Here is an 18991-nt window from a genome sequence, read left to right on the forward strand (position 1 = left end):
TGCATTTAGAACGAATGAAATTAGAAATACACTTGAATGAGTGATTTTTAATACTTTTGGACTGAATGCTTTCATAGATACTATATTACAGGGAATATGGCACTAAAAGGGAGTTGGGGAGCGTTTGGGAACATCTGTAACGGTTCCCGTTACAATTAGCACTAGTTATTATTATTTTTGTTCCCTTTTCTTCTCTTAGCGATTTCTCAGAGATGACTGGACGAATCTTCTTGAAATTTTCAGGGATAATGGAGAATGAATATACGCTTAGAAAGTTTTCTTAACTTTTTCAAAATTCACTTCCGGTCGTCAGATATGTCCGATTTCCGTCTTTTTCAAAAATATTTTGTCCGAGTCATATCTCAGAAACGGTAAAAGATCAAGACACCAAACTTATATGAGTAATAGATCTTGATAAGTAGGCAAGCCCAATTGGGTTAGAATTGTCAGCCGTCACTTCCGGTCGTCACAGGAAGTGATAAAAGAAAACAAAAAAAATTAACTTTTCTTTTTTGAAACTTTTTTTTCATCACTTTATAGCATCTTAGTTGATGTTTTGAAATATGTCAGTCCCACCGGAAACAAAACCGACAATTTCCGGTTTTTATTATTTTTGTTCCCTTTTCTTCTCTTGGCGATTTCTCAGAGATGACTGGACGAATCTTCTTGAAATTTTCAGGGATAATGGAGAATGAATATACGCTTAGAAAGTTTTCTTAACTTTTTCAAAATTCACTTCCGGTCGTCAGATATGTCCGATTTCCGTCTTTTTCAAAAATATTTTGTCCGAGTCATATCTCAAAAACGGTAAGAGATCAAGACACCAAACTTATTTGAGTAATAGATCTTCATAAGTAGGCAAGCCTAATTGGGTTAAAATTGTCAGCCGTCACTTCCGGTCGTCACAGGAAGTGATAAAAGAAAACAAAAAATTAAACTTTTCTTTTTTGAAACTTTTTTGCATCACTTTATAGCATTTTATTTGAAGTTTTGAAATATGTCAGTCCCACCGGAAACAAAACCTACAATTTCCGGTTATAAAAGAAAACTACATAATTTTAGTAAATTTCCCCTATGAATATTTTTTTTATAATAGATAAAGTATTTGAAATGATTTCTTGATATGTTACTTTGACTGCAAACGTTTAGAGTAAACCCAAATATCTTTGTAAACTTTTACTTCCGGTCGCGTGATTTCTTGTCCTCAAAATGAGAAGTAATCATAGAGAGATGTCAGAAACGGTGAGAGATTAAGACACCAAACTTATAGGAGTAATAGATCTTCGATTAGTAGACACATCCACTTGGGATTAAAAAGTTAGCCGTCACTTCCGGTCATTACAGAAAGTGATCAAAGAAATAAAAAAATTCAACTTTTCTTTTTCGAATATTTTTGGCATTATATTATTGCCTTTTTGTAGTTTTGAATTGTCAGCGGATTTCCTACCGGAAACAAAAATGGCAACCTCCGGTTATGAGAGGAAACTGCATAATTTGAATAATTTATTTTCCAATAAATATCTTTTATAGAAAAAGTACTTTCGATGATTTTTAGATATTTTATTCAGACTGCAAAATATACTTCCGCGTGATCTAAAAATTCCTTTCCTCAAAATAAGAAGTTATCATAGCGATAAAAACGATAAAAGATTAATACACTAAGCTTCTAAATATAATATGCGCCAGTTGTCACTCCCGATCGTCAAAGAAATGATCAAAGAAATTAAAAATTTCAATTTTTCTTTTTAAAATGAAATAGTGTACCACATTATAGCACCTCTTTTGCAGATCCATAATATATTTGGTGAAAAGGAAGCGAAAACGACAAATTCCGGTTAAAAAATACATGCTAGCTTCATTTAACCTTGCCATTAACGTCGCTTATAAGATATACGCTTCAAATATTTCATTTAGACTAGCAATGTTTAATGTATCCAAAACTGTCTAGGTAAAATTCACTTTCGTCCTCAAAAAGAGAACATGTCAGGATGAGATCTCAAAAACGGTGAGTCCATAGGTTATCAAGACATTAACCTAACAAAAGTACTGGGATTTGGAGTGCAGGTAAGAAAAGTAGGGGGTTTAAACGCCAGTCGTCTCTTTTTGGTCGTCGCAGGAATTCATAAAAAATTGAATGATTCAGCTTTTCATAAAATATAAATTCAAATTTAATAAATTAGAAACAGCTTTGTAAAATTCACTAAATACCAGTCCCAATGTTCTCAAATTTATTTCCTTGTTCACATACGGTAATTGTTCAGCAACAGAATATAACTAAATAACTAGAGGTACTTTGAGCAATGAGCTCATTAAAAAATACCCCCGCCTCCCATGTTTTGCTATATTATATTGTTTTACGGTAATGTGTAAAGAGGAGTTGCGGATAAGAAATGGGTACTCCAAAGCGTAACAGACGGATGGACGGACGGACAGCCTTACAGACGGACGGAATTACCGATTACTATATACCCTCCCGCTTTTCAAGCGGGGGGTATAAAAAAGTGTCAGAAATTTTGAGAACGGAAGACCGTTTTTGTTGCTGTAGCAACAAGAGTTTCTAGTTATTATTAGGTCTTTCCACCTTTCTGTGGAAAGACCTCTTGAAATGCTTCTGTTTTTTATTATTCTATTTCTCACCTTATGTTTTGACACCTTAAGACTTATCGAAAAACTTTATAGTTCATGATACTGGATATTTAAAATTATTCCGAAAAATGACCCCCCATGTTTTAACTTCGACCCCTTATGCAGTTATTGCCCCTTTCACTGTAAAGCTTGTTATCGCTACTCCTCAGAAACCGTAAACCGTAGAGATATAAAACCTTCACCATTGTCTTCAACTAATTTAGGAGACTTTTCAATCTATTCATTGCGAAAGTTTTCTTTGACCCCTTCAATGAGTAACTGCCCCTGAAAGTTTATAAATTTTACAGAAAATTAAAAATTTAAAAAACGAAAAGTCGTAGAGACATGAAACCAACTGCATAACATTCAATGACCTTTTGCCTTCAAATTCATTTCAAGGTCAAAGGTCAAGGTCATTCCAAATATGAGAAATAAATTTCTCTTAATAGGTCTTATGTCCTTAAATATATACGATATATCTTATGTCTTTAATATGTACTTTTGAAACTCTTTAGAAGATATAAATCTTGGCCCCTAAGATTGACCCTTTTAAAAGTTGTTGCCCCTTGTACTTAAAACCCTTGTTATCGCTACTCCTCTGAAACCGTAAACCGTAAAGGTATGAAACCTTCACAAATGGCTTTGCCTAATTATGGGGACTCTTCAATCTATGCATTGCAAAAGCATTCGGTGACACCTTCAATGAGTTATTGCCCCTGAAACTTTTTGAATATTACAAATAATTAAAAATTTTGAAAACGACAAATCGTAGAGACATGGGACCAACTGCATAAGATTCATTGACCTTTGACCTTAAAATTCATGTAAAGGTCAAAGGTCAAGGTCATTCCAAAAATGGAAAATTTATTTCTTTTTATATCTCTTTTGTCTTTTAACATATACTTAATGTCTATGCATCATTAATATGTACTCTTAAAACTGTTTCAAAGATTTCACTTTTGTCCCCTAATATTAACCCTTTTAAAAGTTATTGCCTCTTGTGCAAAAAACCTTGTTATCGCTACTCCTCCGAAACCGTAGACTGTAGAGACACCAAACTTCACTTATATCTTAAGGGTCTTTAGGCCTTACTTCACTGTATAAGTGCAAATGGATCTGATGACCCCTTATATGAGTTATTGCCCTTTAATTTCTTTGTACTTACTATTACACCTTATAACTTGAAAACTATAAGTCATAGAAACATGGGGGCAACTGCATTGTGACCCTTGACCTTTGTCCTTGAATATTTTTTCAAGGTCAAAGGTCAAGGTAATTGATTTTCTGTTTTTAATTTTCATTTTTTCTATGCTTTAAGAGAGTTCTGGTTTCTTTTCATGGAATTTAATTTTTAGGAGTCAGGTATAAAACAAATTTAAAATTCAAAGAAGGTGGAAAGACCTCTTATTGTTCTGTGAACAATAAGTCTATTATTATTATTAGGGTCTTCCGCTTCCTTCGGAAGACCCTACTGTTATTCTACTGTTTCTTACAATTATTTTTTTTTCCCGCTCGATTTTTGACAGGCGATTTCTCAAAGATCTTTGGACTGATTTTTATGAAACTTTCAGGTTAGATACCTTGTAATTAAACCTATTTACACCTGTTTTCAATTTTTTGATGCATGCCTTTAATTGTGAGTTATTGCCCTTTAATTGATAATTTTGATGTCTCGTTTCCACTAAAAATCTCAAAAACGACGTAAGATATTTACACGAAAGTTGGAGAACTTGTAGCCAATACATTGTAGATGTGCAGAACGATAAAATTATAAGCTGATTTCCTAAAGTTTGGAAGCTATAAAACGGCAAATTTTAGTAATTTTTTTTCTTTGAATTTTTGCTACTTTTTGTGTAATTACTTTTAAACCGAGAATAATTTGGTTAGAAATATATAACAAAAGTTTTTGGTAATTACAAGAGCTTTCATATTTGATTAATGAAAAGGGGCTGGCCCCTATAATTAGGGGTTAATAGCTCATACACGCTTTTTTCTGATAGCTAAAAATATTGGTATATTATGAAAAAGTTTGACTGAAATAATTTCGAACTTATAAAATCTTGTCATTTGATATAAAAAGAAATAAACTTCCAGCTATATTTAATTGATTTTTTTTTATAAAACAAGTACATGTATGTGAGAAACCTTTCAGGAACAAGTTGTCTACTATAACCAGCCAAGCCTTTACTGCATACATGTGCACATTTTTAGTTGATGCATCTAAAAGATATAGCTTTGATTCGGTGTTTCTTTGTTTTCTTTTTATTCAAATAATTTTAAAATGTGATGATGTACACAACAATAATTAGTACCTAGTTTAGAGGATTTTTTCGCGCTTGTTTGTAAACAACGCGCGGCATTGTGGGAAATAGGAAGGTACTAAAGACGCGATGTACTAAACACTGATTTGACCTGATTCAAATTTGTCTGTAAATGTTCCAAACAATTGAATTTTTGTATAGCATATGCCTCGAAGTCATAAAGTCTGTACATAAGTAATTTAAAATACTCAATATTACCATTTAATTAAAAATTAAAACGTCAGGTAAATATCAGGTCTCTAGTATATCCCGTTTTTAGTGTGCCCCTTCGAGTCGACGTCGGACACATGTTTGCCATGGTTTACAAACTGAAAATAGAATGATTTGTGAAGTTGAACATTTTCTCACAAAGAATCCGTTTGTAGACATGTACACTCATTTAATCTGCAGATACGAAGTACTTTCTCACTTCTCTGGAACATTATTCTAAGCAGAATTATCCCGATTCATATATTCTAAGAATCTTGTGTGAATTGTTTACGAGGAAATTCTGACTGTCACATTAACAAGGATGAACACTCTTGACTCTGCTTCGGATTCCCCAGTGATAATTGTATCGAGTGATGAAAGAGCTGACGGCGACATTTTAATGTATGATTGGCTTGGACCATTGGAATGAAGGTTAGAATATTTTTATTACTTAAAATTTACACTACTGATTACATGACAGTGACATACATTGATGTTATTAGAAATACACAGACACACCGATATATTATCTGTTTTACAGTTCAGACGCTCTCTGTTTACCTTGTAAATCCCCACAGCTTTATATTTTATTTTTTTTAAATTTGAGGATGTAATTTCAACAGTCCTACTATCTATCATAGTGATCATACTCTATAATTCAAACTGCACTTAATGTTACAGAATATATTCAACTAATTATATATTGACAGTGTGACTGTAAGGGTAAGGGCAGATATATATACTTATTTAGTTTTAATTTAGATTGTGCTTGTCAAGCCGCATTTGACATTTGGTGCATCCATGCTCAGTGTTCACACTGAGAGTTTATTCAAATGTTTAATTCGAATGAATTCACTGCTCATTAAATTACTTCCCATTAGCTCAATGTGAACATGAGTAAGGATAGCTAATTCAAATTAAATAGAAATGAATTTTGAATGTAGCTTAAACATGTTAAAGAAGCTAAGCACCGTGGGTCCAAAGTACACTGCGGAAAAATTGTGTGGAGCAATGTGCAAGTCAAAATCTTCTTTTGCCAAGGTCTTATCATAAGAGCTCGAATCATGGGCAGGAATTTGTGCTGCTGTCTGGACTCGCTATAAATAGATGTTCTCAAAAAGTCTTAATTATTTAATATCATATACTTTACTGACAAAAAAGGACAAATATTGCTCAGTTAAATTGCAAAAGAAATTTGTTTAAAAAAATTGTAATATTAGAAAGTTTGCTTTTTTGTTTGATAAGACTGCTGTAATGGTTTAATGTTTGTTTATTTGCCTTAATCATACATTTTTCAGTCATTTCATGGTGCCACCACTTGGGATGGTATTAGCTGCAAATATAGATTTGTACTCAGCACTTATTGCCCTTAAAGAAGTATGAGATCCATTTTGTGCTAATTTACACCTACCGTGACACAGAATCTTGGTTTATGCAGTCTCATAGGAGTAACCTGTCTAAAGCATTTAGCAATGGGATTGGAACCTGCAACGTAAGGTTCAGCTTCTTATTGATACTTTGATTTATAATATTTATTTGAGAATTTCACTCATTCACATACTTAGAGATGTTGATATATATTGTTGAATAGCATCAATTTAGACCTTTACTTAGCTAAGTAAACATGTACTGTGAGGTTTTTAAGGTCTCATTCATTTTATATGCCAGATGCATGTTAAGGAACATTACTGCATAAATTTTTGTCTTAAATTTGAAGCTCTTTACTAATATAGAGATATGTTAGTGTTAAACCTCTTCAAATTAGGGTAGACCTTTACTTTAAACTCAGCAATGTGAGTGTGTTGTGTGAACTTGTGTTAGCGAGACAGTGTGTTGTATGAATTTGTGTTAGCAAGGCAGTGTGTTTTGTGAACTTAATTGTGTTAGCCTGACAGTGGGTTGTGTGAATTCTTGTTAGCTTGACGATGTGTTGCGTAAACTCGTGTTAGCGGGAGAGCGTGTTGTGTGAAATCGTGTATAAAGTGTAAGTGTGACAGTGTGTTGTGTAAACTCGTGTTAGCTAGACAGAGTGTTGATTGAACTCGAATTAACGAGACTTCGTGTTGTGTAAACTCGTGTTAGTGAGACTGTGTGTTGTGTAAACTCATGTTAGCGAGACTGCGTGTTGTGTAAACTCATGTTTAGCGAGACAGCGTGTTGTGTGAACTCTTATTAAGGAGACAGCATGTTGTGTGAATTCGTGTTAGCGTGACAGTGTGTTGTGTGAACTTGTTATCCTGAAAATTTGTCGTGTGAACTGGTGTTAGACAGATAGTGTGTTGTGTGAACTCGTGTTAGCCAGACTGCGTGTTATGTGAACTCGTGTTAGCGATATTGCATGTTTTTTGAATTTGTGTTAGCGTGACAGTGTGTTGTGTGAACTCGTGTTAGCCTGACAGAGGACAGTGTGATGTGTGAAATGGTATGAGGATGACAGTGTGTTATCGCAACAGCATTTGGTGCGAACTTGTGTTAGTGAATAGTGAGACAGCCTGTTTTGTGACTTTGTGTTAGCGTGACAGTGTATTGTGTAAACTCGTGTTAGCGTGACAGTGTATTGTGTAAACTCGTGTTAGTGAGACTGCGTGTTGTGTAAACTCATGTTAGTGTGACAGTGTGTTGTGTGAATTCATCTAAGCGTGACAGTGTGTTGCGTGTACTTGTGTTAGCTAGACAGTGTGTTGTATGAACTCGTATTAGCGAGACTGCGTGTTGTGTAAAACTTGTGTTAGCAAGACAGCGTGTTGTGTGAACTTGTGTTAGCGAGACAGGGTGTTTGTGAATTTGTGTTAGCATGATAGTGTGTTGTGTGAACTCGTGTTAGCCTGATATTTTGTTGTGTGAAATTGTATTAGCGTGACAGTGTGCTGTGTGTTAGTGTGACAGCGTGTGGTGCGAACTTGTGTTAGTGCAAAAGTGTTTATCAGTGTTGTGATGGCGAGCTGTGTGATAGCCTAATGGCGTCTTTTGTGTCGGTAAGATGGCACGCTTTTATGAAAGTGCTATTGAGCTTTAGCAAGTGGCCCTATCTGGACACGCCTTATTATAATTGATCAGTTCTCAGATATACAGTGAATTACCGGTATTATTGTCACCATGAATTCAGCATTTACAGTTGCAATTACCTAGTTAGTAATCATAAGATATTGGTTTGCAAGTTTTAAAATTATGGTGTTCCAATGATGTGAAGTTGTAGTGTGTTAGCATGTTAATTTCTACAGACTGCCACTCCAATGCAGCTTTAAACAATACGCTGCTGTGTTTATACAAAACAAAATATCATGCAAACACAACTCTAAACAATCTGTTGAGTGTTAGCTTCACTGCATGTTGGATTCAGTGTGCTTGCATATTATCACTGACGTACATGCTAGCACATTGTCACCTCGTGCTAGTATGTTGTCATAAATACTCTAGCACATTATCCTAAACCCACTAGTGCATGATTACTTTGCACTTGTATGTTGTCTTATTAGGGGATAGCATAAATGACTGCCTTAATTGGTGTAAACTTCTTTTAATTGATGAAAGAGTACATTAAAATTTACAAATTATACACAGAAAATGTGACAATATCTTATCTCTCAATTTGATAATCTAATTTATAATCTCATGAATTGCACTTTTTATTAGTAAAAGAATTATAAATTAAAAAATTTCAATTTCTTTTGGATAGGTGTGACTCATCTGAATACTGAATTTTGATGCCAAGCATGACCATGATTTGCCAGAAGATCATCTGTTTGGATGTGACATGGAATAAACAGCATAGTGAAAATAAGTCAAGTTTTGGTTTGTGAAGACAATTTTTAAACACACTGTGTATCATTTTTAAATTTTAATTTGACAACATAAATCCACAAATATGAACATATCAATTGCTCTCAGTTTTTCAAGTGAAATAGTTTTTGTAACAGAAATACATGTACCAGTAATTACATTGGAATAAATGTTATTTTTAAATATAATAATATTTTGTTTGTGTAGCATGTTGACCTCTTTATTAAGGTCTTCCCTTTCAAAGTTTAGACTTACTTATTCTAATGATTAAGATAGATCCTCTGTCTTCAGCAGGAATATAAGATCTTGTAATACATGTATGTGTATTTTTTACAGTAGAATGTAAAAAAATTGTTATTTTGGCACACACAACTAATTAAAGGCATAAACATGTGTATGATTCCAAGGAATTCAGTACATAGGGCATGTACATGTAGTTTTCTAAAACAAGATTGAAGAGATGTCCAGTCGCATTTCAATGTCAACTGCAAAACTGTGCCTGTTGCATACTTATTAGCCCATCTGAGCTAAAGGAACCAGTAAATTTTTTAAAAACATAATTTTATCCATTATCATCATTGTCTAAAATTTCACAATATCATTTTCCAGAACCAAAGTGAAACTTGGCACAGAGCATCCTTAGTGTAGGGGATTCAAATTGTTCTTATGCAGGGCAATACCTTCAAAGAGATTTGTTTCTTTAATGCTGTAAATGTATTATATTTAGCTTGTACAATATTTGGTGGAAATTGACTTTTGAATAAGTAAGCGTAGATATTCTTATTTATGTTTATGTACAAGACTTTTAGCTTTGTACTTGATTTAGTGATTGCTGCATTCTGCCAAAGCCGCTAAAAAAAATACACAGCCATATGTAATATGTTCACAATATACCTTTCAGAGAATTTTACACTCCTATTGAGGTACCATCAGTTGCTAGTGGAAAGCTTCAAATTCGAAACATACACAACACATTTCTGTGCGTTTATTATAAAAGTATTGTTCTACTTACTGATTGCAACTAATGAAGATTGTTCATCATTATTATAAATACATTTGGATTTTTTGAATTATTATATAATTTGTTTATTTTATTTACCTAGTTATATTGTATATTAAATGATTTTAAAGCATTCTTAAGATGGTAATGTAGCAAAACACTTATGTTTCTGTAGTATGACACGTTTCACAAACATAATTGCAACAAACATGATATATCCGATATCAAAAGTCATAATATTGGAAGTTAAACTGTTGTGGATACGATTTCAAGAATGCTGTTAGAGAGAGTACCCTTTAGACCTCATGCTCACACCAAATTAAAGAATTCAAATAAGGGTTTTTGAGACAAATCGAAAAAGAGAATGTTAGCAAAGTTGACAATCTAGACAGAAACATTTAATCTTTTGCTTATCGCTAGGAAGGAAGACCCACTCGTTGCTTTGCAACGAGCTTTGCTCTAGTTATTATTATTTTTCTTCCTAGGAAAATCTTTTCCGCGAGTGATCTTGTAAACTACACATCCGACTTAGGTGAAACCTTTTTAGGGTAAGTAGGCATGTTATGTAGATTTGCGGAATCAAGGTCATTTTGCGCGCACGTGCTTGCAAGAGCGCGCACGTGCAAAACTTAAAATGACCAATATAAAATGGATATAACCGTAACTTTTTTATTTTGTGACGAAATGTTTTGAAACTTATAATGTAAGGATATATTAGTAGTATGCAAAAGATAACATGGTCAAAATAGCAAGATCGCACGCGCATGCACGTGCACTTCGCTTTGATTGGCTGAAACTAAAGTCTCAATATCTTTTTTGTTTTTTGATAAAATCATTTGAAATTTTGAACATAGTCATACATTAGGTAGATCTACAGCCTGTAATATAAGATTTATAATGAAAGCATGTGCATGCACATGTGCTTGCAAGAGCTCGCACGTGCAACACGAGAAATGTCCAATATAATTGATACAGACGTAACTATTTAAATTATTGATGAAATGCTTTGAAATTCATATTATAAGTATATATTAGAAGGATAGACAAAATGATATGGTCAAAAAAGTAAGATCTCACGCGCATGCACGTGCACTTCGCTCTGATTGGCTGAAACTAAAGTCTCAATATCTTTCTTGTTTCTTGTCATAATCCTTTGAAATATTGAACATAGACATACATTATAAAGATCTACAGCGTAATATATAAGAATTTTCATGAAAGCATGCGCATGCCCGCGTGCTGCAATCTGATTGGCTGAAACTTTAAATGGCTATATCTCCTTTGCTTTTTGACAAAATGCTTTGAAATTTAAAACATAGTCATGCATTAGGATATACTACAATATGATGTAGAAAAACAATCATGAAATCACGCGCATGCACGTGTGCTGCAATCTGATTGGCTTAAACTTGAAATGGCTATAACTCCCTTTTTTTCAACCAAACAGGATGGGATTTAGAATATAGATAGATATAAGGGACTCCTACAAGAAGGTATGGTCATCATGCACGTGCACGCACGTGCGTGCATTGGAACGAGTGAAATGAAAAATACGTTTGAAAGAGTGATTTTCATACTTTTGGACTGAATGCTTTCATATATTGTATATCAATATATGTTGATAGTGTAGACAAGATAATATGATCATCACGCACATGCATTCACATGCGCACGGGTGCAATGCTAAAATTTGAATATAATTGGTATCCTTCTACGAAAACGTTGTTAAAGTCAAAAATCCACAGAGTTTGTCTTAATTAATGAAGCTTACAGGGAATATGGCACCAAAAAGGAGTTGGGGAGCGTTTGGGGAACATCTGTAACGGTTCCCGTTACAATTAGCACTAGTTAGGTTTGAATCATCAAAAGATAAAGATCCCAGAATTTCTGATATCTGGTCTTTTCCGGTTTGTGCTGATGAAAACACAGGGAATACATTTTCGGCCAAACATGGATCTTGTTGATTTTTTTCGTTTGCAGAGGTGTACAGTACAGGCAACGCGGATCCCGTATTTCCCGCGTCCCCGCCGCGGTATAATCACAACGCGGTATTTGGCCAGGTAGACAGGTAAACCGCGTTCCCTCCGCGGGAAATTCATCACTTACCTGTCCCCGCCGCGGTTAAATCATCGATCAATTACTGACAATTAGTATCGTAAACAAACGGGAGTTACCTCCCCGAATTGTAATTTGCGAATTTTCCCTGTAACAAAAAAAACAAACAAACAAACAAACAAACAAACAAACAAAAAAAAAACCGTGTATTTATTAATAAATTTTGCTATGAATAGAATTTGAACTAAGAAAAAATAAGTTTATTTTTTTTTTTAAAATTACATATCAATCTTTGAAATCGAATAGAAAATTTTATTAAATTGTTACGTCTTTGCAATTGGTTAATTATTTTGTGTTATTAAGAATCTATCAAGAAACAAAATTAAATACTAGAAATTTTAATTAGTTTTTTTTTAAATCTTCATTTTATATTCAAACTGTAATAAATGTTGAACTCAGACTGTTTAAGTTTCGATGAACGATTTTTAGCATTCATTTGAAAAAAAAAGAAAAGATGTACATCTTTAAAAAAAATGTACATCTTCATATTGTTTATTAATTAATTTCGATTTATTGTATATAAAATGTACAGGCTTTTTCTTAAAGTGTCAAATTACCGGAAAACATCCGATGACGAGCATTTGCAGTTACATGTGGTGGGCACGTGAACTTAAATTTTCTTTACCCAAGATATCAAGAAAAAGTTCTATTCTTCTTTATTTCTCATCGTTTATGTTCTGTTCCCAAATTAAGTTAATTTAATTAATTAATTTTCTTTAATGTATTTCCCTCTTTTATATAAATGTGCAGGCATTTTTCTCAAATTGTCAAATGACCGGAAAGCATTCGATGACGAAGAGTTAACTTTGAGCACGTGAACTTTATACAAGAGATCAAGAAAAAATATCGTTTTTCACCTTCACATTAACGTGTTTTACTTTTTAATACAATGTCTTTTTTTTTAATTTAATATTTCTCGATTTTCGTGTTCAATAGATAAGATAGGATGTGCAGGTGTAATGATAAACTTCACAGACGAAATTATAGTTTATATTAATAAATATTCAATGCAAAAATTCATATATTTTTGTTTTCTTTGACAAATTCTGTTTTTTGTTTATGAAGTATTAGCCGCGATCATTTCCTGTGTATAGGGGATTAGCAGTGCCTGAGCAGGAAACGATATGCCCTGGGGGTTTCACACCTGTCTTACAGTATATGGGTAACGCTTGCTGGATGTGCACGTCGTTGTCTAGCCATTCAACAACACATTTGATTCATTGTTTCATTATTATTTCATCGATATCATTTTCAGATGCGATATTAGCCTTGGAATTTGTGTCAAATTATTGTTGCTTTTTTTTTAAACGGAGTGTATAAAAAGAATAAAAGTAAAAAAAAAAAACTTTTAAAACAAATTAATGAAGTATTTGATATCAATTAAATCAAATAATGATCCATTACTATGTTATTTCGTGTCTGTTTATATCTGTACCAGTTAGAAGATTGAAAGAGAGAGAGAGAGAGGAGAGATAGAGAGAAGAAAAATATCACAGTATTAAGGCACGTGCATGATCGTTTTTCCTCCTTTTTGATCAGTATATCAATTTCTTAAGTTTAGCGAATAAAACTACCGCTGATTTATCAGTTTATTGACCATTTGTCGAATTTGTCTAAGTTTTATTGTTATTTATCAAGAGACTTGTTTATGATCCACTTTCTTCTTTCGTTTAGCATATGTACATGACATGTAATTTGAATTACTTCCCTTTTTGTCGCCAGATTACAACGACAGATTTTGGTGGTAAAATAAAATGTATTTTTGCTATAAAATTTAATTAAGAAAAACACAGTATATTAAAATTGTCGAATTCTTGAAAATATTTATTTGAAACAAAAAATATAAAAAGGATTCTGTCTGCAACAAAATCATTCTTTATTTCTTGCATTTCAATTCATGAGCTACACATGAAAAATAAAAACGGCTTCGTTTTACAATGTCGTAGGAAAACGCATACAGGTAATACACTCAGGTAACATCCTGTGTATATAGGTAGTATGTACACTAGACAGCGTCGTTCCCTCGGGGCTTCTCATCCGCTTCGAGTAAGCTCCACTCCACACCAAACTTACCTGAGGAAAACCGAACGGTTACACAGAAAACTTGAAACATGGCAACTTGGTGATTAAAATAAGTTAATTTCTGTGTTGTGTGTTCAAATATTTTTAAGGGCCCATATTTGTGTTTGTGTTTTATTTGAACCGGAGAAATCTGAAATTTGTTTATGTTCATAAACATGATTTTAGTAATTTTCGAAAAGAGCAGAAAATAGAAATACATTTCAAATACTAGCTATGATATTATTGATATTCTGAATAGAAATACCTGTGATTATTTTATTAACAAGAACCTCCCCCCCCCCCAAAAAAAGGTCGATATTTAGTTCATAGTGTTACAGTGTAGCGCATAATTATGGAGCAACGGTATTCCTACACTTACGCGTGTTTTGTTAAAATTTAATTGTAATTATGTATCACTATCTATCATCGTTTTTCATGCTATTATTTAAAACAGACATGTATACAGAAGTAACGGTACTTTTCTAAATGAAACCAAATGACTGGTATAATCTCGCATATAAATAAACACATAGCTACATGTAACTGCAACTGCACGGGCTAATTACGAACAGCAGATTACAGTGCATATAAAGAGAAGCGATATCATAACATTCTTTAAATTTTAATTATACCTTTTTAGCAATTTGAAGATCATTTGGGGTGGGATTGTTGATTTTGAAAATAAACTTTAAGTTAATATATTCGATAAATTATTCGACTTTATTTCATCTTATACTGTACATGTATTACTGTTAACAGACGTTATTGAGAATTAATTAATTTTGAGTGACCATTGGTAAAAAAAAAAAAAGATGTTTTTTATTAAACAATTTGATAAAACTTAAAAATGAATTTTTAAAGAATCCATGTAATGGTATAAATCTATTAATTTTAATGTGGTCGTAATCCCCCCCCCCCCCCCTCATTTCGACACGATTAAAAATCGACAATACTTTACAGGTAAGAACATCTAAGCTGAAGAATAACGGTAGCGGGCCCCGCCGCGGTGTAAACACGGTCTCAGGTAGCACCGCGATCAAAACCCGCGACGGTGTAACGCGGAAAGGATTAATACACCGCGGAGGGGACGCGGTCTAATACGGGATCCGCGTTGCCTGTACTGTAGTTTATAAGATCAATTGCAAACCTGGATTGCACTGTTTGTTCACTCTTCCTTCTGATTTCTTGTAATTTTTTCTCAGCATCTGATACTTTTGAGATATTTTCGGTATACAGCGCATTAACCTCTGACTTCTTTTTCTTTACATCTGACCTCATTTTTTCTGCAGCTTTGCGAACAGTTCTGACAACCTCCTCTTCTCTCTCAGATATCTTGCTTATCGTGATATCAAATTCATTATCTTGTGGTACCATTGCTCCTTTAAAAGTCTGGTACCTCTCAAAAATGGTTTTCTGTTCCTCTATATCTAAAGCTATCTCTTCCTTCTGGTCTTTAATTACGTTTTCAAGATCCAAAAAATCGTGCCCTTTATGTTCTTCGGTTACGCACTTCATACATGTTGGTACTTCACAGTCACAACAGTATGTTTCACACTTGTTCTCATGAGAAACACAATCGGGAAAGATTAATGAGCAATTTTTGTCACTATATTCAACAACTTGGTGCTTTTTTGTTTTGTCTTTCATGTGCACCAAAACACATTTGCTACAAAGATCAGTGTTGCAAAGATTACAATGAAATTCCACGGGGTCGTCACATACGAAGCATCTTATAATATCTTGACATTGTGCCGTTGCCATTGCTTTTATCTATACATGTAATTGTCTGGAAAAAATAAAACCCTTGATTTAAAGAAAGAAAGAAGTATATGAAGATTACAAATCTTATTTGATACAATAGTATTCTGACTAATCCTTTTGGATTTTTTTTTTCAAATTGAGTACTACATGTTCTATATGATAGGACATCTTTAATACCCTTATGACTTATCTATTGTAAAGTTTGGGATTGACATCACTGTACATAATTGAAATTTTCGTATACAGATGAAATGAATCAGAGTTTGTACCAACGAATTTTGACATTTAAGAGTTACTTTAGGAGTTGATAGTTCTGAATGTATAAGTTGCGTTATATCATCGACTACCGTAGAGCCTGAGCCGTACATAATTAATGATTCATCGAAAACACGGCTAATGTTATTTCATGTTGACTGTATAATATATATAGAGTATATGGTTTATTCTTTTTGAATAAATCAGAAATATATAGCAAAAAAGATGAATTGTGCATTGAGATAAAGAAATATATATCAGTGGCTTTGAAATAGATCAAGGTTATGAGTTTATAAGGAACCCAAAACCCCAAAACCATCTAAAACCTTCCCCGAAATACCACTTTAACTTTGAAATAGAAAGAATTCATCGAAGCATATCTTATTTTTTTTCCTTTTTGAATTTCCGTGCATTAATAAAGATATATGTTGGTTCTACAAAGACTAGGTTTTGCTCCAATTTCGGGCTTCATTTTTAAGATATCTTGTACCAGAACAAAAAAAAATTGTAAATACGCAGTTAAAATTCGGGTTTACTTCATCACGGTTATAATTTTCTGACTGATAATAAATTCATTATTTTTATTACTAACAGAAAAGGTCCTTATGTCATTTTATGACATAGCGAATGTACATGTCTGGAGCAAAGTATGAATTACAAAGCCAACCAGTGGGACCAAGCCTGAGTCTACAAATGTCAATATGCTCTTCAACGGGTGTGTACCATTACCCATACATTTTCAAAATGTTCATCACCGCTGCATAGTCATTCTACTCTTAATCCATTTATTACTTTTAAATGATAGTACAATATTTCCATTTCTAATTTTTTTCTCTGTAATAACCTTTTGAAAGTTAGCAGAGTTGATTTCTTGATAATTCTAACGGAATGTAAATTCGGAAGTTCGAAAGGTCGGCAGCGACCTTTATTTTAAATGTTGAGGGGAGGGGGGGGGGGTTCAACATTATCGCAATATCGCCAAAAATTTCAACGCATTTACTACTAGATTTTTTTTTTCAAATATTCGACCCCCATCATTACCGCTACTCATTGAATCAGCCAGATATGCAGAGGAAAAAAAAAATAAAAATCTTGGATAGTTTGCTTGAAACTGAGCTTTGAATTGAGCTATTTAAAGATAAAGTGTGACGGAAGGACAGGTGGAAAGACGGGAGGATGGAAGACGTCCGACATGACAAACACTTTGTGCTTCGGGCATATTCATGGCATAAAATGTCGTCTATGATTATAGGTTTACCTAAAAATAGGTTGTGAATTTCTCTTGGAATTCAACACCAGCCTTAACCTACATGTATCCATGCATGTACAAAAAACAAATCAACTGACTGACATTCTCAGCTCGGAAGGAAGACATTGTATTCATTTTAAGGGGGGGGGGTACTTATAGAGATGAGAGGAAATTTAACCACCTGTTGGTCCATGGAACATTACTTAGGAATGAAAATCCTCATGAAATTCTCATGAAAATCTTAATAATAATATTAAGAGTATATAAGAATTATGACTAAACGTTTAAAGGAATATAATAATGAAATTTCAGATAAGCTTAAATCACTACAAAAAAGGAAAGCCGAAAGAATATTGGCATATTTTAAATAGCTCAAATCCGAAAAATAAAACTAGTGTTGAAATAGATTTCTATGTTTGAGTTTTTGAAGAAAACAAATGAAGGTACTGTCCAAGATAGTGACATAGATATTAAAGTAGGCTTAATTAATGAACGTATCCCAAGGTCAGTCTATCGCATGCGAAGAAATAATGTTTGCAGTAAATAAGTTAAAATATATGGAAATGTTTGTGAAAAGTTATGAGACAGTAAACTGTTATATTTTAGCAGCTAGGTAACGCAATTTTGAACATTTATACGTAGGTTATAGTTGTGAGAATGTTGTCACTTCAGATTATAGTTTGCCATTAGTGGAGATAAATATTTCAATACAAACATAAGATGTGCCTTACGTTAAAGTATTTTCATACTAGTATTCAATTTTTAATACCACCTTAACAAGAAAAGTTGAAAACGAAATTACCTAAAAAAATGAAATACATGTATGTTTCTAAGAAACTTTTGGTTCCAAATGTAGAAAACATTTTCAAACAGAAGAAAATGATAACGTTAATATTATCTTAAATTTGGTTGTGATCGTGCATGAATATAAATAATAGAAAATTGATTGGAAATTCTATACATTGATCCGCCCATGACACAAAATTTACTACAAGACTGAGGTACAATGCACTCGCGTCTTTTTTATCTGTCAACATCAATAACATAAAGTATACTATTTTATCTTAATACACCGTAGGGAGTCTAATACACAAGAGGCCGTTTACGTGTCAGTTTTATCAGTTTAACCATTCATGTAAGGATATTAAATGCCGGGAGGATATATACTGGTACCCAGGTGTCTAGCAAAGGGTTATAACGAGTATGCATATTTTATTTGTATGTATGTGAGGGTTAAGGTGTATGTACCCTTTCTATGATTTCTTTCCAATAAAAATACAAACATGTATAAGGATAATTTCTTTACAAATTCGTTTATGGTCAATATAAAAAAAGCAGCTAAATGTGTCACTTCTTTGTAAAATCCTATTTCTTATTTTCTCCCAATTTTGGATTGTTGCTTTACAATCTATGGCATTTGTACTTTCTATTCACTAATAGAAATTATAACATTATTAATTTCAGTAAAGTTAATGGATGATTTTATCACACCAATCAGCCAAATTCATGCTGTCAATAGAATTTTTCTCTTCAAATAAGGATAAATACGCCAAAAATTATATGAAATTTTGTCTGAAAAATCATGTACACATAAAATAAACGTTAAATAGAATATATCTTTGAATAAAAAAATAT

The 18991-nt window shown here is 33.1% G+C and overlaps 1 long non-coding RNA gene across 1 annotated transcript; it reads left to right on the forward strand.

Annotated features, from left to right (window-relative positions):
• The first annotated feature begins 4803 nt into the window (after positions 1-4803).
• LOC134230553 (uncharacterized) lies at positions 4804-9810 on the forward strand. The gene is made up of 3 exons (XR_009984376.1): positions 4804-5567; positions 6434-6627; positions 8812-9810. It is a non-coding gene; the product is annotated as an uncharacterized LOC134230553 (long non-coding RNA).
• Positions 9811-18991: the final 9181 nt, after the last annotated feature.

Source organism: Saccostrea cucullata, unplaced genomic scaffold (genome assembly GCF_032062105.1).
Source record: "Saccostrea cucullata isolate Sc308-1 unplaced genomic scaffold, CSIRO_AGI_Scuc_v1 ctg5174, whole genome shotgun sequence".
Lineage (NCBI taxonomy): Eukaryota > Metazoa > Mollusca > Bivalvia > Ostreida > Ostreidae > Saccostrea > Saccostrea cuccullata.